Here is a 24,729-nt window from a genome sequence, read left to right as displayed (position 1 = left end):
ATTGCACTTGGGCAAAAAAAAATGAGAGGCACAAATACAAGATGGGTGACACCTGGCTTGAGAGCAGTACATGTGAAAAGGATCTAGGAGTCTTGGTTGACCACAAACTTGACATGAGCCAACAGTGTGACGCGGCAGCTAAAAAAGCCAATGCAATTCTGGGCTGCATCAATAGGAGTATAGCATCTAGATCAAGGGAAGTAATAGTGCCACTGTATTCTGCTCTGGTCAGACCTCACCTGGAGTACTGTGTCCAGTTCTGGGTACCACAGTTCAAGAAGGACACTGACAAACTGGAACGTGTCCAGAGGAGGGCAACCAAAATGGTCAAAGGCCTAGAAACGATGCCTTATGAGGAATGGCTAAGGGAGCTGGGCATGTTTAGCCTGGAGAAGAGGTTAAGGGGTGATATGATAGCCATGTTCAAATATATAAAAGGATGTCACATAGAGGAGGGAGAAAGGTTGTTTTCAGAGAAGCGGACACGGAGCAATGGATCCAAACTACAAGAAAGAAGATTCCACCTAAACATTAGGAAGAACTTCCTGAAAGTAAGAGCTGTTTGACAGTGGAATTTGCTGCCAAGGAGTGTGGTGGAGCCTCCTTCTTTGGAGGTCTTTAAGCAGAGGCTTGACAACCATATGTCAGGAGTGCTCTGATGGTGTTTCCTACTTGGCAGGGGGTTGGACTCGATGGCCCTTGTGGTCTCTTCCAACTATGATTCTATGATTCTATTCTATGATATTAAGCTGCCTTTGACAAGTCAAACACTGGCCCATCTAATGCAGTATAGTCTATATCAACCTTTCTCAACCTGTGGGTCCCCAGATGTTGTTGAACTACAACTCCCATCACCCCTAGCTAGCAAGGCCAGAGCTCAGGGATGGTGGGCGTTGTAGTCCAAAAACATCTGGGGACCCACAGGTTGAGTACTGCTCATCTACATGGACTGCCAGTGGCTCTCCAGCATTTTCAGAGCCTCCCAGGCCTGCTTCAAGACAGCAGGGGCTGAGTCCTGAACCTTCTGTATGCAGAGCATCTGTTGTACGGCCTCTCCCCAAAGCCCTTGTGCCAACCACAGTTCACTAAATAAGGGTATATACACCTCCTCTGAAGTATCTCACATAATCCAGTGTTTGGGAAAGGATCCCGGACTAGGTGAACCATGGTCTGATCCATTACGGCTGCTCATATATTAAAAGCTGAAACACAGTATGGGTTAACAGCACACATTGACACATAACTCCTCTCATGTTATTGCAGCTGCTTGTTATTATTCTCTTAATTTATGCCTGTGCCGAAGTCATAGAAAAAAAGTGCATATGAAAAGCCATGGATTTTTATTTTGTATTTTTTTGTTATACTTTGTTTCCTTTCCTCCAAGGATCAGAATTCAGTCATTCAATACAGCTCTTAGCCTGACCAAAAGGACTGTCGATTTAAATTATTATTGCGTGACCCTCAGAGTTCAGATGTTCAGCTCAGATAAGCAAGAAGCAGGGCTACTGATCCAAACCAAACCAGTTTCTCATCTATCTGAACTTCTGCATTTTTTCTTGCTAACCTGGGTAAAATAATGATGGGAAAGAACCTCTGCTAATTTTTTTATATACTCATATCCAGAATAAGGAGGTGGGGCACTATTTTCTTAACATTAACAAGAGGAGATCTGCAACACAATTATAAGCTGTGTGGGAACTGGCTGCCTTGCTAACATTCCTGGTTAAGGAGGTGTAGTGGTTGGAGTGGCAAACTAGGAGTTGGGTGTCCAGGGTTCAAATCGCCATTGGGCCATTAAGATCACTGGGTGGCCATGTGCCAGTTGGTGCCTCTCAGCCTAATCACAGGTTGTAATGGGGATTACATGAGGTGGAGAACCATGTATGCCATCTTGAGTTCCTTGGAGAAAAAAGTGAGGTGGAAAAGAAATACAGAAGGAAGGAAGGAAGGAAGGAAGGAAGGAAGGAAGGAAGGAAGGAAGGAGAAAAACCTGTTCCAGCCCTCAGCTGGAAGAAGCATTCTACCTACTTTCCCTTCATGTCAGTGATGGAAAACAGGCCCATGGGCCAAATGAGAGCTCCCTGGCTTCTTTCAAACCCATGGCCCTGGGATTAAGAGTCTCATGCTCTACTAAGCATCAGTTTATTATTTTTATTATCAATTTTCATATTCAACTATATGTCAATGCTAGTCTGCATATTTTATTTCCCCACTCTGTTTCTCACTTCTCATCTGTACTGCCAAATTGCACTGTTGACAGCAAAACAAACACAAAGGAACCGACAAAACTGACAGTCACCATCATTGTTACTTTTCGGGCACATGAATTTGCTTCCACTGATAACTGTTTATACATGCAACAAGGACTTGGGGAACAGTGAACTGGGTGTGAATGTTAATTTCAAGGAGAAAATTGTAATCAAGGAAATCAAGGAGTGCAAGAATAGAATGAAACTGACAGGACAGACTCATTGAAAAATAAGCATGCGTCAGGGGCAGGGGGAAGGCAGAAGGTCTAATTTGGAGAGGTTCAGGTGCACTTCAGTCCCAGGTGATGTCAGTAGGGCTCCAAGGAGGAGGTGATGAAGATGAGAAGTGAAGTGAAGAAAGGAACTTAAGCAATTATTTGTAAATGGATCTCTCAATAAATAAAGCTGGAGGTGAAATGAAGAGGTGCATAGAAGGGGAAGAAGGTCAAGCGTTGCCCTCTGTTCAAGGATAGACAAAAGCTTTTTTTTTTGCCAGGGCAGTCGAAGTAAAGAAGAAGAAGAAGAAGAAGAAGAAGAAGAAGAAGAAGAAGAAGAAGAAGAATTACCTGCCTATCTGACTGGGTTGCCCCAGCCACCCTGGGTGGCTTTCAACATACTGTATTTTTCCGTGTATGGATGAGGCTTTTTGACTCAAAAATCATGTCAAAAAACCGGGGTCGTCCAATACACGGATAGTGGCATGGCAGAGGAAGAAGCGATGCGCCTCCAGCCATTCGAATGGTGGGAGCGCCGCTTCCCCCAATGCCACAGGGAGCAGGGAGCAATCTGAGGGTGTTTCCTGCCCACAGCTGTGGGGGGAGGGGGAGAGAAGCTGTGCACCACCAGCCAGCTCATTGGTGGGAGCGCAACTTCCCCTGATGACACTGCGCATGGTGGGCGCTCCCTGGACTGTTTCCTGCACATGGCGGCATTGGGGGATGTTGTGCTCCCACCACCTGAAGGGCTGTCAGGAACGCAACTTCCCCCAATGCCACTGCGTGCTGGAAATGATCTAGGGAGTGTTTCCTGCCCACAGCTGCATGGGGGAGAGGTTCAACAACTTTGGGCCATCTCCCTCATTTTCTTAAAATTGAGTCCCCCCAAATGGACTCAATCCTATAGGCATCTTATAGGTGAGAAAGTATGGCATATAAAAACATAATAAAATATATATTAAAAACTTCCCTATATAGGGCTGCCTTCAGATGTCCTCTAAAGGTTATACAGCGGTACCTCGGGTTAAGAACTTAATTCATTCTGGAGGTCTGCTCCTAACCTGAAACTGTTCTTAACCTGAGGTACCACTTTAACTAATGGGGCCTCCTGCTGCCACCGCACAATTTCTGTGTTTAACCCTTTTTGCAAAGTTTTTAACCCGAGGTACTATTTCTTGGTTAGTGTAGTGTAACCAGAAGCTCCTGTAACCCGAGGTACCACTATATAGTTACTTATTTCCTTGACAACTGATGGGAGGGCAACATAAACAAAAATTTTAGCGTAATTTTTCCCCACAAACACATTTTTGCAAAGCAATTTTCACTATTATATTCATGTATAGTCACACTTTATCCTAATATACATTTTGTGTGTACTCCTTGGCTGGAGTACTGTACTGAAAAAATCAGAGAAGAGTCCGGGGTGGTTCTTTCGTTGATGCATTGTTTTGGAAATTGTGAATTTTGTAAATGTGAACTGATCTGAATTTCTCCCCCATGATTGTGGGGCTGTGGAGCTGAATGAAGAAGCAGGAGCTGAGCAGGCTGTTATATTCCCAGACATGTCCTTGATGTTGGTACACCAGAAGATTAACCTCTCTCCTGCTGGTATGGGTGCAAATCGCTAGTACCAATGTGATATTTTCTCCTATCACTAATTGCAGCAAAGTTGTGGTTTTGAGCTATGTCCTGTTTTGGAAAAAGAGAGCAACAGATCCCTGACTGGTTTGATGCCAGCATTAAGGACATATTATCATTGTCTTCCATTGTCTCCCAAGACACACAGATGCCAACAACAACAGATGATTTTCTTTGAGATTGCTGTTGAGGCAGGAAAGCTCAAACCACAATTCCAAGAGCACTGTGGTCCTTATTAAGAACACAAGAAGAGACTGCTAGATCAGGCCAATGGCCCATTTCATCCAATGTCCTGTGTTTCCAGTGGCCCATGGGACACCCACAAGCAGCACCAAGCACAAGAGCACTCTTCCCTTCTGTGGTTTCCAGCAACTGGTATTCAGAAGCATTGTTGCTTCGAGGTACAGCAAATCCATCATGGCTAATAATTATTATAGCCTATCTTAAAAAGCAGGACGCAGGTGGCGCTGTGGGTTAAAGCCTCAGCGCCTAGGACTTGCCGATCGAAAGGTCGGCGGTTCGAATCCCTGCGGCGGGGTGCGCTCCCGCTGCTCGGTCCCAGCGCCTGCCAACCTAGCAGTTCGAAAGCACCTCCGGGTGCAAGTAGATAAATAGGGACCGCTTACCAGCGGGAAGGTAAACAGCGTTTCCGTGTGTGGCTCTGGCTCTGGCTCTGGCTCTGGCCAGAGCAGCGATGTCACGCTGGCCACGTGACCCGGAAGTGTCTCCGGACAGCGCTGGCCCCTGGCCTCTTAAGTGAGATGGGCGCACAACCCCAGAGTCTGTCAAGACTGGCCCGTATGGGCAGGGGTACCTTTACCTTTACCTTTTATCTTAAAAAGCAGAGACATCACCTTGCCAAGAAAGGTCCGTATAGTTAAAGCTATGGTTTTCGCAGTAGTGATGTATGGAAGTGAGAGCTAGACCATAAAGAAGGCTGATCGCCGAAGAATTGGTGCTTTTGAATTATGGTGCAGGAGGAGACTCTTGAGAGTCCCATGGACTGCAAGAAGATCAAACACATCCATTCTTAAGGAAATCAGCCCTGAGTGCTCACTGGAAGGACAGATCCTGAAGCTGAGGCTCCAATACTTTGGCCACCTCATGAGAAGAGAAGACTTCCTGGAAAAGACCCTGATGTTGGGAAAGTTGGAGGGCACAAGGAGAAGGGGACAACAGAGGACAAGATGGTTGGATAGTGTTCTCGAAGCTACCAGCATGAGTTTGACTAAACTGCGGGAGGCAGTGGAAGACAGAAGTGCCTGGCGTGCTCTGGTCCATGGGATCATGAAGAGTTGGACACGACTAAACGACTAAACAACAACAACTGGCATAGCTCAGAGATTCTTAATCTCGGGGCCATGGGTTCAAGCCCCGCATTGGGCAAGCGATTCCTGCATTGCAGGGCATTGAACTAGATGACCCTCATGGTCCCTTCCAACTCTACAGTTCTATGATCTAGAATTAATTTGTCTAATCCTCTTTTGAAGCCATCCAGGTTGACGGCCATCACTGTCATCACCTGTGGGTGTGAATTCCATAGTTTAATTACAAACTGGATGTCCATGAGTACTAGCATGGTGAGAATGGGAGAATAAAATTTCCCCACCCACTTTCTCTATGCCCTGCATAGTTTAAATTTGGGTTCCAGCTCTCTACTCTTAAATCAAATAAAACCCTTATATTGCCAGTACTGTGTTTATTATTGTGTGTAATTAGGCCACAACTGTGTCCAGGGATGCCCATGTTTCAAACATTTCACAAGGATCACTGCTTTGCTTGGTAGCCAAATAAAGCTTTCTAAGGATGTCTTAAGACTGTATAAAATAGACGTCCAGGCAAATGGACAAATGTTTTGCTTCGTTGCCTTTGTGTCCAAAGGAGACTACAGCAAAGAAAGCAAAACAGTCCTGTTTTCGTTTTCTCTTTTTAAATATCAAATCAGAAAATTTCCATCCTCTTGGGTAAAGTTTGAGACTCGATAAGTGTGAAGTTATTTCTTGTATGTGTTGCCAGTTCCTTAAGCACTGCCCAAGCAAATGCATTTAATTTTTTTCTCTCTATATATGATACAGATGTTAGGTTTATGACATAGATGTGCTGCACTCGTCCAGCACAAGAATGAAAACATTTGGAGACTTTGCTTTGTGCCAGCTGCAGGGCAATATCCACGATAACAGGGATGTTGCTTTGCCAATCTGTCGGAAATGTAAACCGGAGAGCTTCTTGTGTGCCTTTCCATGTTAGGGACAAAATTGCTGCAGTTGGCATGGAGCTTCTAACCATAATTGAATCAAGGTAACCGGTGCCATGCCTCCATTCATAACTGGTTTTAAGATAAGAAAACATTCCTGTCTTTGCACTCCATTAAAAACACATTGCATTCTGTAATACTAGATACTAAACTAGCTGAGCGAGACCCAGTTGAGACTGAGGTTTGGGGGGGGGGGCAAGGGAGCATTTTTCTCAAAGAGCAGTTCATATAGAGGTTTGTACTTCTTTCATTTTATTTTATGTGAGGGGCAGCAGAGTGTTTGTCTGCAAAGGCAGGGATCGGCGGCAGACAAGGAATCTGTTGTCGTGTCCCTGGGCACACTGCTTGTGGCTATTTGCAAGGAAACCCTACCAGCTCTCAATAATGTGAAAATCTTCTTGCGAGGAGTTGCGCCACAGCAAAGTCACTCAGTCAGAGAAATTCAATTTGCCTACTGTAAAGTATGTTTTGTCTGTCACAGCAAACTCTAATTCAATTCAGAATTGCTTTCTGGATTCAACCAAGTCAACCAAGGAAGGATGTCCAGCATCTGACACAGAGTTGAAGGTCCCAAGTTAAAGGAAAAGAGGCCTTTTCAAGTGCTGCTATTATTTTATCTGGAGGCTCACAAAGGCTGTATTGGTAGAGAATAGAGATAGGAGAGAAAATTGGTTCAGTCCCTGCCTAATTTCCTCTTCTTGAAATCGTACACAAACAGAAACTAAGTTAACCTTCAAAATTCACGTTTCTTTAGATTTTTCAGTGCAATTTTCCAACCGTGTATATATTAATGCAAGAAAATGCATCAGAATGCAAAGATAAGACAAACTCCTGCCCTGTTGAATTTCAGACATTGCAGAAACTTTTCTTTAATTGAGGAAGCATTTTAAGTCAGTTTTTCTGATTTTATGGTTAATTATAACTGATTTTCTCTTTGGTATTGTCTTTATAACCTTGCTCTAGCCCTTTTAGAAAAGACAGTCTTGAGCAGTACACAAATTGTTGAAAAAATAAGATTCAAAAATTAATTAAACTAAGGAAAGTTTCTTGCACAATTGTGAATAGGAGATAAAGCTGCATAGAAACTAATGTGTATATTAGCAGAAATACACACCAGAGTGCTGGTGAATTTTCATGATGACTTTTTTTAAAAAAGAAAATTTGCAAACCGATATGGAAATGTGAGCCAAACTTAAAATTGGAAAAATGATAAATAGAGCCAGAAAAATCCTGGAACGGGCTGTGGCACGTAAAGTGGCAGCTCTGGGGGGCGGGGGGGGGTCATTGACCACCCTGGCATACAGTTCAGCAAGGAGGCCCTCTACCGAAACAATGGTGTGCATCTTTCGGATGCTGGAAACGATGTTTGGTTGAACAACATATCTTTGGGGATTAGGGATTGGTTGCAGGGCTGAGGGTATTGGTGGTGAGCGGTTGCTCGAGTGGCAGTTAGGCATTGCTAAGGGTAGGGTTAAGTAGATGGGGGGGAGGAAGCGCCATCGCCTCCCCCTACAGTGAAGGGTAGTCCGATAAAGGATTCCGGGGGGCGTTGCCCTGTCCGAAGCCTATGGAGGTGTGGGCCTAAGGCACGCCCCCGAGCGGTGACCCCGGGGGAGCTCCTAGTTGATGTGCATCAGCAGGACTCCCCCTGCTGGTGGTTAACCCTTTCCGGTCTTCATGCAATTGGGCTGAACCTGGATAGTCGATAGGACCAGTGCCTAAGCCAATACCACTCATTCCTGTAACCAATAAAGTTGTGGCCTATTTCGCCCATTAACCTAATTCATGGTGTCCTGTGTCTTTATTTCTTCTGGGGGGATGTGGGAACTCGCCACACAAACTAAGAGAAACAGAAATCTGTTAATTTTTCACAATCTTAGTAATTTTCTATGGTTTCTCTATTTTAAACCATGTTTAAACCGTGTTTTGTTGTGGCTGCTTGTGTTAAGAATGCTTAAGAGAGCCAGTGTGGTGTAGTGGTTAAGAGCAGTGGATTCGTAATCTGGTGAACCGGGTTCGCGTCTCCGCTCCTCCACATGCAGCTGCTGGGTGACCTTGGGCTAGTCATACTTCTCTGAAGTCTCTCAGCCTCACTCACCTCACAGAGTGTTTGTTGTGGGGGAGGAAGGGAAAAGGAGATTGTTAGCCGCTTTGAGACTCCTTAGGGTAGTGATAAAGCAGAATATCAAATCCAAACTACTACTACTACTACTATTACTCTTCTTCTTCTTCTTCTGGAACCAGATCAGATGCAATCATATTTTAGACCAGGAGTATAACACCTTTTTCTCTCTGTGGGATAGCACTTTACAGATGAAAGTTGCAAATGAAAGTTAGCTAAACAGGACTACTCTCTGAGTCCATCTATTTGTTATTCTAAAGCAGCAATGCAGCAGCAAGCAAAGGCTCTAGCAGCTCAGTCAGCTGCTTGTGGCTGGAAAGCCAAACAGGATGTGTGTGACTGTTGCCATGGAAACAAAGGGGCAGTCCATTCTGTATTGAGCACCGGATGTTAGCTCAGTGTGTGTGTCATATGACCTGTACAGGATGTACATGGGTGGAGTTTATTCTTACTGCTGTTGAGTGCAGACATGTTTTCTCTGTACTGAAGTGAAAGACAGAAATAAAAGATGTAAATAGATTTCTGTCTGCTTCTTTCCCCTCCCTGGGGACACCAAAGGGGAGAGAGAAGGAACGGTGTGTTTTTCTCACAGCCTGAGAAAAATCGCCGAGACCTCGCCAGCTTATCTGCCGGGAGTAGCAGCCGGGAGGCCGCCAAGGAATATCTGCCGGTGCCTAGAAGAGGTAGGCACATTCCTCTGACCCGGGCAGATTTCCAACACTATTTAGCTGGGCTCTTAAGAACTGTTTGGCAGATATTTGATACATGATCATTCTAGCCTTTGAAATTCATCTCTGTAGTAGGAAAGAGAAGCTGCTCAGCTTGGGGCGAACATGATGCAAACTTCCTGACAGGTAGGTCATTGTTGCTTAAGAGGAGGGAGATGGGGAGGCAAAGGTACCCAATTGGCTCTGTCAGTGTGTTTGTACCATGACATTCTGTCTGTCACCTTGTGCCTCTCCCTTCCAGTAAGCAATGACTCACCTGCCAGGAAGCTACCACAGTGACTCTTCCTCATCTGCTTCTGATGGCTGAACTGCTTCTGATAGGAAATAATTTGTGTTGGAGGGAATTCTTGTTTGACTTGGGTGCTTTAACATGAGGCACTTGAACCTCTCTCTGATGAACAAAACAATTGAAATGCATTGCATTGCGCTGACCTTTCTCCACCCCACACAAAATCAGGCTGAAAAAATATGTCCAACCCTCCTGATAATCATATTCTGACTGGCATGCGAAATAGTAAACCTTTATGAAAACTGGAAGCCACTCACCTTGGACTAGGCTTGGACTATGATATGTGTGATTTCTCCTCCCATCCGCACCCACTCCTCCAACTTTCCAGGACCACTCTGGGGGCTATGTGGTTGTACAAAAAGTCACAGTAGGAAGGGGGGGTTAAAAAGCCCCAGGGCACATCCAAACACACAACCTTTGTGACCCTGGCCATTTTTATGAATGCTGTTAGATAGATAGATGTTGTTGTCATTGTAAAAACTTTGCTTCCTTGGTGTAGAGATTCTTCTGAGATGAACAAAGCCATTTTGACATTCTCTTTAGAATTTGAATGAATATACATATACTCTCCCCCACTGCTCTGTGGGGAAAAAATCTGCAGACTTGTACCTAGCATTTTACCCCATTAGATTTGCATGAGGTCAAACAAAGTGCTTCAAACATCTCAAGGGAATCCTAAAACCATGCCTTATGGTTATTTTGCACAGAACTGTATGCATTAACACACTTCTTGCTCCAAAACATTCCCTGTAACTTTCCTAGTCATTACCCTTTTTAACTTTACTTCCAAATGTATAGTCCCCAACTGTTTAGATGAATGTCTTGATATATTTTAATGCATTTAAACATTTTATGCTGTAACATTTGAGAAAGGTCAACTCATATCAAGGCCATGGTTGTTATTTTTCTCCTTTGGATTCTTACATTATTTATTTTTATTATTGCTTTGTGGCTTTCATTTTCTTTCTCAGTTTCATACTGGCTTTGGGGGATGGAGTGGAGAGTCTTTTATGCAATAAGCAGACTCCTTCTTTTTCTTTTATAAAGTCCCTCAGCTGCATGATTTTCTTTCCATAGTAGAAATAACCTCTGCAGAATAACCACTAGTGAAAATGCCTCATAATTTCTAAGGAGACAAATGGTGAATGTTCAATATGACTGAGCTGTGATTGTCTTTATAAGTTTGAATGCTGTACTAATGTTACAATGAATGATATAAAATGTTCTGAATGGCAGAATTTCATCATTGTTGGAAAAAAAATGAACTGCACGGAAGGGATATAAAAATTTCACTCTTCCTAGGATGGAGAAAAAAACACCATTCAATCAGTGGTCCATTCAAGGAAAAATGGTTTCAACCCCCAAAGGTGGATGTGAATGCAAATTTGTTTAAAAAAAATAAAATAATAATTTGTGGCTTATTATTCTCATGCTTTCCTTTCTAATTTAAGAGGAATTCAAACCATTTTTCATACTGAGTGCACAGAGAGACCTGTTTCTGGATAATGTTGGAACTGCAAATAATGGAACAAGTAGAAGAATATGCTCTGTTTTCTCTAATGTGTTTGAACTGGACTCCAAATAAAACAAAAACAAAGAGTTACTGTTCTTCAACAACCACTTCATCAGAACAACAAATTGCACCTTGAGAGAAGTAATTCAGTTTTCTGATAAATCCAAGCAGTCTTTTCTTTTTACTAAACAACATTTTCTGTTACTCGCAGTATAGAACAGCCATCCCCAGCATGGTACTCTCAAGATATATTGGACTCCACCTCCCATCAGTATGGGAGCATGACCAGGAAGTATGACCAATGCTCAGGGATTATGGAAGCTGTAGTGGAATAACACCTGGAAGGTCCCAGAAAATCTTATGTACAGTCAAAGACTTTGTGTTTGCCTCTATTTTTATTAACTGGCCAATCACATCAAATTAAATCACATCATATAACTTCCGAATTACAAAGCCAATTTTTTAAATTTTGTTGGGGGAACCCATACTTCAAGATCCAAAGGGGAATTCAGATCATCTTCTTATTACTGCGTTAATGTCCAAATCAGTCCCAATCAGTCCAAAGTTCATAATTCTATCCAGTCTTATCTTGGTGTTACCACATCATATCTTGTTCGTATAATTTCTCTTTTTCCTTTACGATCTCTTCTGTTAGTCTCCTTAAGCCGATAGCAAGTGTAATAATCCTGTGTGGATTTCCTGTTCCTCCACTAAGTCCAGATGGTTTCCATATATCTCCTTCGTAGATAACATCACTTTTTCCATCGTAAATTTTGGCATTTGTCGCTCTTAAGTCCCACCGAGGAGTTGATTCATGATATGTAAACAACTCTATTTCTCTCTTTCTCCTCCCAGACCCAAGAGCTCCCACAATGCCTCACAAAATGGCGAACGGCATTTTTTCCTGACTGCGTCACTCCAAAACTCTTAGCTTTCCAGCTTCATCTTGAAACATTGCTTTGGATCGAAAGTTTATCTCCACACAGCCTTAAATCCACAGTTTAAGTCCTTAATTTCTGACTCATTAGGGGAGGGGGATTCTTGTTAAGTCACATAAAAAGGTAGAGGCAGGTTTTTCCCCCCTCCCCCCTCAGTCATTACCGTATCTTGACGTTCTTCTCGTATTTTATTGTTGTCTTGTTATCAGAGATCTCTTCTGTCAGCAGTATTTACTCCCCTTTTTCCTTGATGTATGTGCAATTAATCATGTCCAAATTATTTCTTTTAAAGATCATTGCAACCAGCGGCGCGAATCGGGGACGGTGTCAAGGAATGCCGAAAATCCCACAGGAGGGCTTTGTGCCTAGTGCCCCCACCCCCACAAATTCGGGGGTGGTATAGGGCACAGCAGGCAAGGGCCATCCCCCCCATAATCCTGGGGGGGTTAAGGAGGCTAATTACCCCCATCATAGCCTCCAAATTACCTCATGTGGGTCGGAGAGATGTTATTGTCAGCCATCTTCCGATGCGCCACCTAGTGGCCCCCCCGGGGAAGAGTCATGTCTCAGTAGTACAGTGCATGTGTTGGAGGTAGAAGGTCCTACATTCAATAATTGCAATATCCAGTTAAGGTACAAAGGCTCAGGAGAATCCCAGTGGCTCATATCTTTGAGAGCTGCTTCTGTTAGTTACAGTAGACAACACTAGGCAAGATGAACCAACAATCTGGTCTCATATATGCTGACTTGCATTAGAAGTGTCCAGTTCACTCATTACTGATGAAACCCCAGACTAGCTTGAATGCAACAGTGCTGCATAAGGAATAGAAAACACATGTGGAAATGGCAATAGCCCTTTTGGGGTGTTCTAATTCCCCACACAAGTGTAGGGCCAAGCACACAGCTCCATCCCTCACCACCTTCCCTTCTTCATGTGCCTCCTCCATGACAGGGCCGGAGAGTGGCAACATGAGAACAGGTCTTTTCTGTGGTGGCTCCCTGCTTGTGGGATGCTCTCCCTAGGAAGTAAAAAAATAAATAAATACTTGCTTATAAACTCTTCAAGGGTCAGATTCCGTGCACCATCAAGAAAGGTCCTAAATTATTGGTATATGAACTCAAGAATGGCTGTTAAGAGCCATGCAGTTTGAGCTGGAGCAACCAGGTCAAATTTCTTTACGCATTCAGTTTTACAGGTAGACTGAAAGTTAACAAAGGCTTGGCTACCTATTCCTCTCCCAAGTTGAGGGGAAGTGGACATAGCTAAGGCTGGCAGGACAGCTTACTCTTTGGTATTAACCCCTTCATGCACTAAGCATGTTGGTTATATGAAGCTGGTTATCCCACATAGTTTGTGTACCTGTGACCCCAATAGTTGCACTAGACAAATTAAGAAATGTACACTCTTTGATACAAAACTAATTCACACAAGTGTAAAGACACAAGCTGTCTCTGCACTTGTACAAGCTGAAATAATGTCTACTTATGGAGTTAGGGACGCAGTTAATACAGACTGTGCACTCATTGAAAGTTGCATGCCTATGGCTGTACAACCCATCTATTTGTGTACAGAGGTGCACAGATGCTACACGCATTGAGTGTAACTTGTGAACACCCCAAACACTTGTACATGTGTAGAGACAGTGTGTATCTGTGCTCAGTGCGACATGCAAACAAACCAAAACAGGAGCCTAAATCCTCTGTTACTCCCCTACAAACTGGTAAAATAACATGCCTAGTATTTTGCCTCAGAATAAAGGTCACCTGCCCAATGGCCCTTTTATACCAGTAGATATCAAATCCTGTTGTCAGTGACTCGGTGCTGACTCCCACATGGGAAGTTTTGTGACAGAGAACAAATGAAAAAAAAAAAGGAGAGAAGGAAGGGGGGACCCTAAGTGTGATAGACAAAGCACTAAGTACTCCTACAGGTGTCTAGGTATTATCACCCTTCACACAAAAAGTGGATTTCCTTCGTGGTGGGGATTCTCATTTTCATCCAATTGCCCTATATTGTTTGATGCTAGTAAATGCACTGAAAGGTAGGCTATTTTGGATGCTCTTAGAAGGCAAATCCCAGCGGGCAGATTCTACATCATTTGGATTAGTCAGTATGGTTTAATGGCACAAATTTTCAGCTGTTACCTTGGAAAAGGAAAAAAAGAAGAAGGAAAGAAAAGAAGAAGCACTTTTATATGTGGAAAAATGGTGCTAATATTATCTGGCAGATGTTACCTAAATGTATCCCTGCTTCAAAATGTTGCATGATCATAGCTACTCCATAATGGTAAATAATCATTTCAATGTGTGCATGCTAACAAGCTATGTGTCGTGTTTCCACCCTAATGTATAGTATTCGCTACTCGTTTGGTGATGATGATGCTTCGTTTTAATGGTTAGTGATAGCATCATTAGGTATTTTGTGTGTACAGTGAAATCTTGCTTTTAATCATTTAGCAATTATTTTGCTGGTTTCAGCTTCCATAAGTAGAGTAAATTGAGGCTTTTTTAAAAACGCTGCATCAGTTTTGTTATGATCAAACAGTGTACAACACAAGGCATGATCCTGCCATCTGCTTTTGTGGATCTCTCCCCATTAAAATGGTCTGATATTGTGGCTCAGAGCTTTTGCTCGGAAGCAACTACAAAAGAGAGCGGAACTGGGAATCAGAGAGGGAATAGAGAGTATTAAAATATATTTAGAAAGAAAGTAAAGAGACATTTTGACTGAGCAAGCTTCTGTTGCAAAACCAAGTTTTTTGAGATAATTAGAAATTTGCCATGCAGAACAGCAGAGCTAGGCCCCTAGGAGTTGGCTCCTATGTAATCCAGAATGCAGCTGCCAGACTGGTGACTGGGAACGGCTGCTGGGACCATATAACTGTTGGAATTCTGCCTGGGTCAGAGGAATGTGCCACAGCGTAGGCACCGGCAGATATTCCTTGGCGACCTCCCGGCTGCTACTCCCGGCAGATAAGCTGGCGAGGTCTCGGCGATTCTTCTCAGGCTGTGAGAAAAACACACCGTTCCTTCTCTCTCCCCTTTGGTGTCCCCCAGGGAGGGGAAAGAAGCAGACAGAAATCTATTTACATCTTTTATTTCTGTCTTTCATTTCAGTACAGAGAAACATGTCTGCACTCAACAGCAGTAAGAATAAAACTCCACCCATGTACATCCTGTACAGGTCATATGACACACACACTGAGCTAACATCCGGTGCTCAATAAGGAGAATGGACTGCCCCTTTGTTCCCATGGCAACAGTCACACACATCCTGTTTGGCTTTCCAGCCACAAGCAGCTGACTGAGCTGCTAGAGCCTTTGCTTGCTGCTGCATTGCTGCTTTAGAATAACATACTCCCCCTAAAGTATCAATGCGTGCTGCGAGCAAAGCGTCCTCCAGAGAAGAAAACAAACAGTTGTTATATGTATAACACTCCCCTGTTGTTTCAGTTCCACCCTTGGAACTACCCGCCACTGGTTTCACCAATGTACCTCTCTGGTTGTGTGACTTCCAAGGAATGAGTGCATCTGCATTACCTTGGTTAGCAACTCTCTGTTGTGCCTTTGTCTCTGACTCAGACACAGCTTCAATTTGACCTTGGTCGTTTACAACAGCAACACATGCAATAGCTAGGTTTGCAAACTTTTGTGAATACCTCTTTGGTGGTACACCCTTCGTTGCTCTCTCAGACCTACGTAAGAGGTGCTGCTCTTCTCTGCTTTCTGGTTCAGCCTCTGGACTCTCTGGAGAACCAGTACTAAGCTTAATCAGTGGTTCATCCTCCTCTTCTGAGGGTCTAGTCATTACGTGAGATTTCCTCTCAATGACTGTGACAACTGAGCTGTCTGAGCTATCGCTGTCATCATCAGTACTACTGAACTCAATAAAATCAACATCATCATCATCATCATCTGAATCATCATCATCTCCTGTGGGAAATGTGTGAACAATCACTCTCTCCTGTTCAGGAGCACTCTCTAGAAATTTTGTGAGAATCACCTGTCCAGATTCAGACAAAATTACTCTGTAGAGACCCTTTTCATAACCCACAAAAATGCCTCTGGCATTCTTTACTCCACCCGGAGCTTCTGTCCTGACATGAGACCCAAAAACCTTGAAATGGGCAACAGAAGGTTTTCTGTGGAACAGTTTCTCAAAAGGAGAACTTCCCAACTCTTTTGAAAACTTTCTCAACCACGTATAACAAAATGACATTAGCGACTCAGCCCAGTACTCATGTGGCAGATGTGAACTTAGCAATTGCACATGCATTCCCTTTTGCAATTCTTTGTTCACCCTAACACAAACACATCTGTTCCAAGCTTCTTCGGAACTAGCAATTTTGTGTCTTATCCCTTTCTTCTTCAGGAACCTCTGGAAATCCTGTAAAAGAAAAATTGGCTTCTCATCTGTGCAAAGACATTCTATGTCAGCATCATGCATATTTTTAACCTTGTCACAAAACTCTTTAAACCTTTCTAAGGCATCTTTTGGTCTCTCCAAAAGATAAATCCAGACAAAACCTGTGAAAGAATCAACACATATTAGGTAATACTTTGCATTGCCTCTAGAAGGTGCTAGAGGACCAATCACATCAGCATAACCCGCTGAAATGCCCTGTTGACCCTCGAGGTGACCTTCTTGGTGTCCTTCTTGGCTACACCTGCAAAAGAGATCATGTTAGAATCACAAGAATTGCATTTCATGTAATCACTTTGATCAAAAGTCAACAAATACAGTCCATCTTTCTCTTCGGCAGAAAGATACAACTCTCCATCTTTGTAGATCTCGCAGTTCTCATCATCATAGGACAGTTTTAGTCCCTTCTTAGCAATCTGCGAAACGCTGAGCAGATTGTACTTCAACTCTGGAACCAAATAAACATTGTTTATAGTCAAGTTTAGACTTTTAAGATAAACAGTCCCAATTCCGGTGGCTTCCAGCTCTTGACCGTTGGCCTGTTGTACAGCGAAGCTTTGCTTCTTAAACGACAAAAATAGTCCTCTGTGTCGACACATATGCTGAGTACACCCAGTGTCTAGGACAAAGAAGTTTCCCACCTCTGGTGTGGCTTTTAGTGACATCAAAGCCTTTGCAGTCTTTGCCTTTGGGTTGGTATGACTTTTGCCTGACGCCTCAGACTTTGTGGAGCTTCCCTTGGCTCCTTTGTTCTGACGTGGCTTCTTGCAGTTCCGCTGAAGATGCCCAGTCTGTCCACAATTGTAACATCGGGCAACGTTCAAAGCTACAGCATTTTCTCCAGTAGCAACAGCAGTGGGGGTGTTAGAACTCCGTTCTTCCCTCCCCGTGTCCTTGACCTCCAGGGCGGCAAGTCTGTCATGTTCACAAAGAACCACGGCAAAGACCCTCTCCGAAGTCAATTCATTCGCTGGGAGGGACCCCAGCTGACTGGCAACGGTTTTGTAAGTCCGATTCAGGCTGTTTATCACCATGAAGCAAAACACTTCCTCCTGCAAACGGAAATTACGTTCCACCATCTGTTGACGCAGATATTTCATTTCCGTCAGGTGCGCTTGAACATCTCCATCAGGCGCAAGCCTCAGGTTGGTCAGCTTCTCAAAATACAGCAGTGCTGAAGAACCCGCATCTCTCTGATGTGTCCTTCTCAGCGTGTCCCAAACATCTTTCGCGTGCTCTAAAGTTTGTATATGAATAAGCTGCGAATCTGACACACACAGAATTATAGTCGCTCTGGCCTTCACATCCTGTGACTCCCAAGCACGCGTTGGTGCTGCAGGGATGGGGTTCTCAATCACCCCAAACAGTCTCTGATTCTGCAGCAGGGCCTTCATCTTAATAGACCAAGATGCATAATTCTCATTGGTCAGAAGGGGCGGAGAAGGCAGACCTCCCCCCTTCTTGGCATCCATTTTAAGTCCTTTGCCTTTAACTCTCAAACACAAGTCTCTAAAATCCAAAAGCTGGTTTGTTTACACTCTTGTGCACCTGGCAGCTCTGACTCTGGCTGCTTGGAAAGTCCCTTCCAACAGTTCGTGAGAGCGTAATCATAACATAGGCTGTTTTTGCCTCTCTGAGGCTCAGCCTGACTGTACAGCCCTTATCTTGAAACTGGCCTGCGTTGCTAAGCAACAGCATTCCTTTCCTTGGACAGGAAAAACCACAAGAATGTCTGGAATGCAGGTCTCTTCTCACTGGAGCTGTTTTCCCAAACGCTGCTCCCCGTGAAGCAGAGAATGAATCAATCTGCATTCACACTTCTAAGCCCGAAAATCTCATACCTTTGGGCTCCGTGTTTGGCTGTCAGCTTCTTCTGGTCAGCTTCTGGCTGCAGAGAAACAGCCTCTTGCTTCAGGCTTCCATGGAGCGATGAAAACAGCAGCTCTGCTACTATCTGATGCAGACTCCCATGGATCGAAGAAAACAGCAACCATCCTCTGCTACCACTGTTGGAATTCTTCCTGGGTCAGAGGAATGTGCCACAGCGTAGGCACCGGCAGATATTCCTTGGCGACCTCCCGGCTGCTACTCCCGGCAGATAAGCTGGCGAGGTCTGGGCGATTCTTCTCAGGCTGTGAGAAAAACACACCGTTCCTTCTCTCTCCCCTTTGGTGTCCCCCAGGGAGGGGAAAGAAGCAGACAGAAATCTATTTACATCTTTTATTTCTGTCTTTCATTTCAGTACAGAGAAACATGTCTGCACTCAACAGCAGTAAGAATAAAACTCCACCCATGTACATCCTGTACAGGTCATATGACACACACACTGAGCTAACATCCGGTGCTCAATAAGGAGAATGGACTGCCCCTTTGTTCCCATGGCAACAGTCACACACATCCTGTTTGGCTTTCCAGCCACAAGCAGCTGACTGAGCTGCTAGAGCCTTTGCTTGCTGCTGCATTGCTGCTTTAGAATAACAATAACACTGGTCCTAAAGGATCTACATTGGCTCCCAGTACATTTCCAAGCACAATGCAAAGTGCTGATTCTGACCTTTAAAGTCCTAAACACCTTTGGCCCTGCATACCTGAAGAAGCATCTACACCTCTGTCATTCAGCCCGGACACTGAGATCCAACTCTGAGGGCCTTCTGACAGTTCCCTCACTTCAAGAAAGCCTTCTTAGTAGTTGTCAAGGAAATAAACAACTATCTAACTTTTAGAAGACAACTGAATGCAGCCCTGTATAGGGAAGTTTCTTATGTTTGATGTCTTACTGTGTTTTAATTTGTTGGAGGTCACCCAGAGTGGCTGGGGTGACCCAGTCAGATGGGTGGAATATAAATATATTATTATTATTATTATTATTATTATTATTACTTCATAAATTTCTAGCCAACAACAGGAAAAGGCTACAACATGATTCCTAAGTATCTTTAGGAGTCTTTGCTGATGGAGTTGAGTCAAGCTAGAAGCAGGGGTGTTCTGAGGCCAGGGGGGCAGTCCTCCATGGGTGCCATTTCAAAGGAGGGGTGACAAAATGCCAACCCCCAATTGGCAGCACCTCCCAGGGTGTGCACCACACCCCCGGGTGGCACGCTAAGCCCCCTGGGATGTGCACCACACCCCCAGGATGTGCACAACGCCCTGTGCAGGCAGCGTGCCATGCCCCCTCAGACGCGCGCCGCTCCAGGTACCGGAGCAGGTTGCTCTGGCTCTGGCTAGAAGGGACTTGAAACAGGTTCTGTTTCAAGAAACCTGAGAGCCAGTGTGGTGTAGACTCATAATCTGGGGAACCGGGTTTGCGTCTCCGGTCCTCCACATGCAGCTGCTGGGTGACCTTGGGCTAGTCACACTTCTTTGAAGTCTCTCAGTCTCACTCACCTCACAGAGTGTTTGTTGTGGGGGAGGAAGGGAAAGGAGAATGTTAGCCACTTTGAGACTCCTTCGGGTAGTGATAAAGCAGGATATCAAATCCAAACTCTTCTTCTCTTCTTCTTTCTGAACATGTGGTTGCAAATGGCCATGTTCTGGGAAAGCCGATTTGAATTAGAGTGTAGAGTGCATTGCAGGGTAAGGGTGTTAATCCCATTGATCCCCTCCTTGATCCTGCTATTTAACGAATTTAAAAAGTAAGGTCAGATAGGTTCTAAGGAGGGGACGGTTTTGAACAAACAATGGAGCAGCAAAAAGGTCAACCCTCATTCTCTACACAATGATCTTGATTCACTCCCCCCCACCCCCACCCAAGTTGTGAAACAGCCCGTTGCAAGTACTGATTCAAAAACAGAAGACATAAAGTTGGATCTTATGACTTTTTGAAAGCCAAAGTCCACAGATTTCCCCTATCAGCCATCTCTACAATACGCTAGCAGTTAGTGTACCTTATCTAAATCACTATTATATGCCTGTATCCATATTGGGATCCCAAAAAGTAGCTGGGATGACACTTTAGCTTGAAAAATCTGAATGGCAGCAGGTATAAATTGGTTACCTGAATTCTTGTTATTTATAACCCTTTCTTTTGTGATGAACACTCATTGTAGGCTTTCATTTGTACTGTGTCAAGTGTGTCTCGCATAAACTGGATGCCTGTTTGTATTTCTTCCATTAGAAACCACTTTGAGGTAAGAGCTTGCGCACTCAGTGTGAGTACATATCACATATAAATAAAATGGCATTTGCTTTGGCATTTCTTTTCTTTTCTGTAGCCCTCTGAAGAGGAAGTGCAATTCTTTCAATCTCTGGCATTCTTCAGGCACATACTGAAATAGTGAGCCATTCTAAAGGTGAATCATACGTAGGTGGTTATGTTGCTAGCAACCTCTTGGCAACTTTAAAAGATCAAAGATTTTAGTCCTCTGTTTCAAGAAAATGTGAAGCAATTTGCCAAATGAGCCTTAGCACAAATAACTCCTCACATAATTTGATTTCTGACAAATATGGGGAACCTGCAACTCTCTAGATGTTGTTGGATTCCCATCAATCCCAGACAGGATGGACAATGGTCAGGGATGATGTTCAGCAACATCTGGAGGGCTAGAGCTGCCCATCACCTGATTTATTTTGAAATTTTAATTTAGGAATCATTGTTGTTTAGTCATTTAGTCGTGTCTGACTCTTTGTGACCCCATAGACCAGAGCATGCCAGGCACTCCTGTCTTCCAATGCTTCCCACAGTTTGGTCAAACTCATGTTGGTAGCTTCAAGAACACTGTCCAACCATCTCGTCCTCTGTCATCCCCTTCTCCTTGTGCCCTCCATCTTTCCCAACATCAGGGTCTTTTCCAGGGAGTCTTCTCTTCTTATGAGGTGGCCAAAATTTGGAGCCTCAGCTTCAGGATCTGTCCTTCCAGTGAGCACTCAGGGCTGATTTCCTTAAGAATGGATAGGTTTGATCTTCTTGTAGTCCATGGGGCTCTGAAGAGTCTCTGCCAACACCATAATTAAAGCATCAATTCTTCGGTGATCAGCCTTCTTTATGATCCAGCTCTCACTTCCATACATCACTAGGAATGATACACACCCTCAAAATAGCTTTATGCAGTGCTATTTCTCTAGAAAAAGAGGTGCTGGAACTCACCACAAACACCTCCCTTTGTAATGGAAATGGCACCCATCTGAGAGGTGGCGGAACTGAGTTCCTGTTGGAAAAAAAGCCCTGGCTTTATGGGCTTACACTTTAATTTTATAGATGAGGGAATGAGAAACAGTAAATTTATCCAAGCCTATCAATTAATCTATTGTGAAAGTGGGACAGAAAGCAAAGGCTCTGTCCCATTCTATTTTTTTTAAAAAAATAATGTTTATTACTTTTAAACACTACAGAAAAGAAAGAAAAAAGACAAAAGACAAAAAACACAATACAATACAATATAAAAACATTACACAGCACTAACACCATAAACTAAACAAAACAAAAACACTTTAACACACATCATACAATTTCAATGTCATATCTTTCATTTACTTGTTTCAACGACCTCCTCACACCTCCCTTTTTGTGTTCCACTTCTGTTGATTGTTTCAGCAATTCCTTTCCATCTTCCTCTGTTTTCTATCCTATAATTAACATATTCTAACCTTATTTTTCCCTAATACTCTAATAATCTATTTATACTTAATTTTTTATAACATTTCTACTAAAGCCATATAACTTCATTCCAACATTTTTCTAACATTCATTAATTTTACAATATTTCTATAAATAGTCTTTAAACTTTTTCCAGTCTTCTTCCACCGACTCTTCTCCCTGGTCTCGGATTCTGCCAGTCATTTCCGCCAGTTTCATATAGTCCATCAACCTGGTGATCTTCTGTCCGATGCTTTAGCTCTTTTCCAAGTCCCTTCTGCAGATCTTCTGCATATTTATACAAAAACTTTACTTTGTCTTCTACTGATCTTATTTTTATTTTCCTTCCTTTGAAGCTGAAGAGTAGACCTTGGGGAAACTCCCACCTGAATATGATTTTATTCCTTCTCAGCAAGGCAGCCAAATCTCCGTAGTTAGACTTAAGATCCAAAAGGTATTTCGGGGCGTCTTTAAAAATTTCCACTCTTGGCTGTTGTACCTCCAGGCTCCTCCGGTAGTGCCAACAGTCTCCCACTCTGTTCCTCTCCCTTTTCCCTCCTCTTCCAAGTCTGAAGGCCCTCACAGTTTTAATTTCTTCTTGACCCAAGTCCAAGTCCCCAAAATCAGCAAATTCCTGTGTGAGGAAATCTATCATACTTTCCTTCTCTAACTCAGGTAGGGCTCTGATCCTCAAATTCGTTTGTTTTTCTTTAAGCTCAATCATAGCAAGCATCGACCTATGGTCATCCAGTTGCCCCTGCAAGGCTGGGGCTCTCTCTCTCTCCAATTGTGTTACACTACATTCCGCAGCGAAGGGACGCAGGTGGCGCTGTGGGTTAAAGCCTCAGCGCCTAGGACTTGCCGATCGAAAGGTCGGCGGTTCGAATCCCTGCGGCGGGGTGCGCTCCCGCTGCTCGGTCCCAGCGCCTGCCAACCTAGCAGTTCGAAAGCACCTCCAGGTGCAAGTAGATAAATAGGGACCGTTTACCAGCGGGAAGGTAAACGGCGTTTCCGTGTGCGGCTCTGGCTCGCCAGAGCAGCTTCGTCACGCTGGCCACGTGACCCGGAAGTGTCTGCGGACAGCGCTGGCTCCCGGCCTCTAGAGTGAGATGAGCGCACAACCCCAGAGTCTGTCAAGACTGGCCCGTACAGGCAGGGGTACCTTTACCTTTACCTTTACATTCCGCAGCAACGGCTTTCTCCCTAGCTTCCTCCACAGTCTGCCATGTCAAAGTAGATTCCTGTATCAATTTCTGGATGGTTTCTGTATTGATATTCACCTTTTGTCCCAAATTATTTATACTTTCTGTATTTAAATTGATTTTAGTAGTTGCAGCTTCCACTTTCGCATTTGTCACGTCTACTTTCTTGTTAAGCTGTTCCAGTGAATCACTTATCTTATTTAATGCAACCGCTAAGGCCTCTTCTATCGACATTCCTCTTGATTTTGAATATGCTGGTACAAAAGCAGTAGTAGAAGAAGCAGGGGGGCCTGATGTTGAGGCTCTCCTAGATTGCTGCCAAGTCCTCCCAAACCTTAATGTTTTTTCAAGAATTGACTGGTCAGTTTTTTCCTTTCCATTAACCATAACACTTAACCGATTCAAGGTCAGTCCCAAAGTCTCACAGTTTTTTATCTTGCAGCTGGAAATTCCCCCAGCCCAGCTCTTGTAACAGTTTCAATGGCTTCCTCTAGAGGGAAACAGTTTCTATTTAAGTTAGTCAGTAATGTCCTTTTTTAAACACAGCTCAAGCAATGAAGTTAGTTTCAATTTTCAGTTACTTTTACTCCTTTTTAAAAGCAGACGGAGACAGTAGAAACAATGTATTTCTCTTATTAGCTAGCTGTCAACGAACGATTGCTGTCAGTTAACGTTCCAAAAAACGTCAGTCCTGCTAGCAGCCCATTTCCAGGGTCTGAGCGGCGGTATTTTAACTCTCTTCGCTCTCTCCCGCAGGCTTATTCAGTTCACAACTCCCCCCCCCTCTCCTGCCTCCAAGGGGGGGGGGTTAATATTCTTTACCGATGGAAATTTAAGGTAAAGGTAAAGGTAAAGGTACCCCTGCCCATACGGGCCAGTCTTGACAGACTCTGGGGTTGTGCGCCCATCTCACTTAAGAGGCCAGGGGCCAGCGCTGTCCGGAGACACTTCCGGGTCACGTGGCCAGTGTGACATCGCTGCTCTGGCGAGCCAGAGCCGCACACGGAAACGCCGTTTACCTTCCCGCTGGTAAGCGGTCCCTATTTATCTACTTGCACCTGGAGGTGCTTTCGAACTGCTAGGTTGGCAGGCGCTGGGACCGAGCAGCGGGAGCGCACTCCGCCGCAGGGATTCGAACCGCCGACCTTTCGATCGGCAAGTCCTAGGCGCTGAGGCTTTAACCCACAGCGCCACCTGCGTCCCGAGGATGGAAATTTAGTCCTTTACAATAGGCTTTCCAAGACTTCAGCTTGCAGCCTCATTGCTTCAGTCTATTTACAAAAGGGGAAGGCGGACTTCCTGTATTGAACCTCCCTGTTACGATACCAAATTAAACGTTTAGAAATCCAATTCTCCCCAAGGGTTTGAAAATGGTATAGGCGCAATTTACTCTGAACAGAAAGCAAAATTAATTGTAAATAATGTGGTTGCAGATGAATTCAAGATAGAAAAAGGGACACGACAGGGGTGCCCAATTTCCCCATTGCTTTTTATATCGGTTTTGGAGGTTCTGCTGAGCATGATTAGAAAAGACCAGTTGGTTAAAGGGATACAGGTCGGAGCCAAACAGTACAAATTGAGAGCAT

The sequence above is a fragment of the Podarcis cretensis genome, assembly GCF_951804945.1.
Source record: "Podarcis cretensis genome assembly, chromosome: 11".
NCBI lineage: Eukaryota > Metazoa > Chordata > Lepidosauria > Squamata > Lacertidae > Podarcis > Podarcis cretensis.
This window is presented reverse-complemented; position numbering follows the sequence as displayed.